Below are 5,000 nucleotides of genomic sequence, written 5' to 3'. Positions count from 1 at the left end.
GGGGCGGGACATGCGGGGAGATCTGCGAAACGTGCATTACGGGGCACACGCGTACCTACCGGGGCATACCGACCCCTATTGGGGCACACGTGTGCATATCGGGGCATACCGGGCCTATCGGGGCACACGCGTACATACCGGGGCATACCGAGCCCTACTGGGGCACACGTGCGCATATCGGGGCGTACCAAGCCTATCGGGGCATACGCATGTATCCCAGGGCATACCGAGTCTATCCGGGCATACGCGTTCATACCGGGGCGTAACGGGCCTATCGGGGCATACTTGGGCATATCCGGGCAAAAAATGCCCAAAACTTGCGCAACCTTGGCAACCGTGGTCCATTCCTCTCTATATGCCTAGCCTTGCCAACCGTGGTCCATTCCTCACTATATGCCATGGCCTTGTGCCCATGGTCTTCCCAAGACAGCGTCCAAGGCCCCCGGAAGGCCAAGGGAGCCCAACCCAGCAATGCCCTGCTATGGCAAGCCAAGGCCAAGCATTCCGGTGCCTATCCGGGCAAAAATGCAATTCCTCTCTATATGCCTAGCCTTGGCAACCGTGTTCCATTCCCCACCATATGCCATGGCCTTGTGCCCATGGTCTTCCCAAGACAGTGTCCAAGGCGCCCGGAAGGCCAAGGGAGCCCAACCCAGCAATGCCCTGCTTTGGCAAGCCAAGGCCAAGCATTCCGGTGCCTAACCTTGGCAACCGTGGTCCTTTCCTCACCATATGCCATGGCCTTGTGCCCATGGTCTTCGCAAGACATCGTCCAAGGCGCCCAAAAGGCCAAGGGAGCCCAACCCAGCAATGCCTTGCTAGGACAAGCCAAGGCCAAGCATTCCGGTGCCTATCCGGGCAAAAACGCCCAAAGCATGCCCATTCCTTAGCCTATCCAGGCAAAAACGCCCAAAATCTGCACATTCTAGTGCCTATCCGGGCAAAAACGCCCACCAGCATGCCACCCTCCTATAGGGTTTGCGCAACCAACCAGCCTAACCACCAGTGGCAACCAAAGGTGCTGTTAGCGACGACTTCTGAAGACGCAACGAGACGCGACGTGTTTGCGCCCAGACGCGACGAGACGATGCGGGATCTGCGCCCAAGAATGCCTAGACCCGTCGACTTGATGCGGGATCAGCTCGCCCAAGCATGCCTAGTGTGCAAGGCCTGTGTGCAAGGCTAGTGTCCAAGGCTAGTGTGCAAGGCTCATGTGGAACGCTAGTGCGCAAGGCTAGTGCCCAAGGCTTGTGTGCCAGGCCCGTGTGCAAGGCTAGTGTCCAGGGCTTGTGTGCATTGCTTGAGTGCAAGGCTTGTGTGCATTGCTCGAGTGCATGGCTTGTGTGCAAGGGTTGTGCGCAAGGCTAGTGTGCGGGGCTTGTGCGCATGGCTAATGTGCACGGCTTGTGTGCATGGCTACCGTGCAAGGCTAGTTTGCATGGCTAGGGTGCAAGGCTCGCATGCGAGGCTAGTGTGCAAGGCTGCGTGCAAGGGAAGCGTGCAGGGCGAGTGTGCGAGGCCACTGTGCACGGCGCCAGCACTAGCGAGCCATCATCCGCGTTGCCATGGCTCGCTTGGCCTTGGCTTGCCAGGCCCCGACACGAGCAATCGCGCATTTTCTTTGCAACCGACCATCAATGCCGCCCAACGGGGCCAGCACGAGCAGTCATCCGCGGTCCCCTGGCCCTGCGCACGTTTGTCTTTGAAACCGAGCATCAATGCCACAGAAAGTGCCGGGGCGCCAGCTGGAGCCATCATCCGACGTGCCATGGCTCGCTTGGCCTTGGCTTGCCGGGCCCCGACACGAGCAATCGCGCATTTTCTTTGCAACCGACCATCAATGCCGCCCAACGGGGCCAGCACGAGCAGTCATCCGCGGTCCCCTGGCCCTGCGCACGTTTGTCTTTGAAACCGAGCATCAATGCCACAGAAAGTGCCGGGGCGCCAGCTGGAGCCATCATCCGACGTGCCATGGCTCTGGTCCCATGGTCTTCGCAACCGAGCATTCGTGACACCCGCGGGGCCAGGACACCAACCCTTCCGACACGAGCATTCGCGCATGTTCTTTGGCCACACAACGGCGCCAGCACGAGCAAAATCATCCGCGGTGCGGTGGCCTTGCACGGCCTTTTGTCTTTGGAACCAACCATCAGTGCCACGGGAAGTGCCGGAGTCCCGGCATCCGCGGTGCCAAGTCATTGCGCCCTTGGTCTCTGCAGCGGGGCATGCCGGGCACTCCCAACCATTGCAAGCAAGCAAGCAAGCAAGAAAGAAAGTAAGTAAGTAAGTAAGTATTACATATAGGGGCGGGACATGCGGGGAGATCTGCGAAACGTGCATTACGGGGCACACGCGTACCTACCGGGGCATACCGACCCCTATTGGGGCACACGTGTGCATATCGGGGCATACCGGGCCTATCGGGGCACACGCGTACATACCGGGGCATACCGAGCCCTACTGGGGCACACGTGCGCATATCGGGGCGTACCAAGCCTATCGGGGCATACGCATGTATCCCAAGGCATGCCGAGTCTATCCGGGCATACGCGTTCATACCGGGGCGTAACGGGCCTATCGGGGCATACTTGGGCATATCCGGGCAAAAAATGCCCAAAACTTGCGCAACCTTGGCAACCGTGGTCCATTCCTCTCTATATGCCTAGCCTTGCCAACCGTGGTCCATTCCTCACTATATGCCATGGCCTTGTGCCCATGGTCTTCCCAAGACAGCGTCCAAGGCCCCCGGAAGGCCAAGGGAGCCCAACCCAGCAATGCCCTGCTATGGCAAGCCGAGGCCAAGCATTCCGGTGCCTATCCGGGCAAAAATGCAATTCCTCTCTATATGCCTAGCCTTGGCAACCGTGGTCCATTCCCCACCATATGCCATGGCCTTGTGCCCATGGTCTTCCCAAGACAGTGTCCAAGGCGCCCGGAAGGCCAAGGGAGCCCAACCCAGCAATGCCCTGCTTTGGCAAGCCAAGGCCAAGCATTCCGGTGCCTAACCTTCGCAACCGTGGTCCTTTCCTCACCATATGCCATGGCCTTGTGCCCATGGTCTTCGCAAGACATCGTCCAAGGCGCCCAAAAGGCCAAGGGAGCCCAACCCAGCAATGCCTTGCTAGGACAAGCCAAGGCCAAGCATTCCGGTGCCTATCCGGGCAAAAACGCCCAAAGCATGCCCATTCCTTAGCCTATCCAGGCAAAAACGCCCAAAATCTGCACATTCTAGTGCCTATCCGGGCAAAAACGCCCACCAGCATGCCACCCTCCTATAGGGTTTGCGCAACCAACCAGCCTAACCACCAGTGGCAACCAAAGGTGCTGTTAGCGACGACTTCTGAAGACGCAACGAGACGCGACGTGTTTGCGCCCAGACGCGACGAGACGATGCGGGATCTGCGCCCAAGAATGCCTAGACCCGTCGACTTGATGCGGGATCAGCTCGCCCAAGCATGCCTAGTGTGCAAGGCCTGTGTGCAAGGCTAGTGTCCAAGGCTAGTGTGCAAGGCTCATGTGGAACGCTAGTGCGCAAGGCTAGTGCCCAAGGCTTGTGTGCCAGGCCCGTGTGCAAGGCTAGTGTCCAGGGCTTGTGTGCATTGCTTGAGTGCAAGGCTTGTGTGCATTGCTCGAGTGCATGGCTTGTGTGCAAGGGTTGTGCGCAAGGCTAGTGTGCGGGGCTTGTGCGCATGGCTAATGTGCACGGCTTGTGTGCATGGCTACCGTGCAAGGCTAGTTTGCATGGCTAGGGTGCAAGGCTCGCATGCGAGGCTAGTGTGCAAGGCTGCGTGCAAGGGAAGCGTGCAGGGCGAGTGTGCGAGGCCACTGTGCACGGCGCCAGCACTAGCGAGCCATCATCCGCGTTGCCATGGCTCGCTTGGCCTTGGCTTGCCAGGCCCCGACACGAGCAATCGCGCATTTTCTTTGCAACCGACCATCAATGCCGCCCAACGGGGCCAGCACGAGCAGTCATCCGCGGTCCCCTGGCCCTGCGCACGTTTGTCTTTGAAACCGAGCATCAATGCCACAGAAAGTGCCGGGGCGCCAGCTGGAGCCATCATCCGACGTGCCATGGCTCGCTTGGCCTTGGCTTGCCGGGCCCCGACACGAGCAATCGCGCATTTTCTTTGCAACCGACCATCAATGCCGCCCAACGGGGCCAGCACGAGCAGTCATCCGCGGTCCCCTGGCACTGCGCACGTTTGTCTTTGAAACCGAGCATCAATGCCACAGAAAGTGCCGGGGCGCCAGCTGGAGCCATCATCCGACGTGCCATGGCTCTGGTCCCATGGTCTTCGCAACCGAGCATTCGTGACACCCGCGGGGCCAGGACACCAACCCTTCCGACACGAGCATTCGCGCATGTTCTTTGGCCACACAACGGCGCCAGCACGAGCAAAATCATCCGCGGTGCGGTGGCCTTGCACGGCCTTTTGTCTTTGGAACCAACCATCAGTGCCACGGGAAGTGCCGGAGTCCCGGCATCCGCGGTGCCAAGTCATTGCGCCCTTGGTCTCTGCAGCGGGGCATGCCGGGCACTCCCAACCATTGCAAGCAAGCAAGCAAGCAAGAAAGAAAGTAAGTAAGTAAGTAAGTATTACATATAGGGGCGGGACATGCGGGGAGATCTGCGAAACGTGCATTACGGGGCACACGCGTACCTACCGGGGCATACCGACCCCTATTGGGGCACACGTGTGCATATCGGGGCATACCGGGCCTATCGGGGCATACCGGGCCTATCGGGGCACACGCGTACATACCGGGGCATACCGAGCCCTACTGGGGCACACGTGCGCATATCGGGGCGTACCAAGCCTATCGGGGCATACGCATGTATCCCAAGGCATACCGAGTCTATCCGGGCATACGCGTTCATACCGGGGCGTAACGGGCCTATCGGGGCATACTTGGGCATATCCGGGCAAAAAATGCCCAAAACTTGCGCAACCTTGGCAACCGTGGTCCATTCCTCTCTATATGCCTAGCCTTGCCAACCG

The sequence above is a fragment of the Tasmannia lanceolata genome, unplaced genomic scaffold (assembly GCF_043159265.1).
Source record: "Tasmannia lanceolata isolate RefF3 unplaced genomic scaffold, GAP_Taslan_0.1 ptg000119l, whole genome shotgun sequence".
Classification (NCBI taxonomy): domain Eukaryota; kingdom Viridiplantae; phylum Streptophyta; class Magnoliopsida; order Canellales; family Winteraceae; genus Tasmannia; species Tasmannia lanceolata.
Note: the sequence above shows the minus strand (reverse complement) of the source record.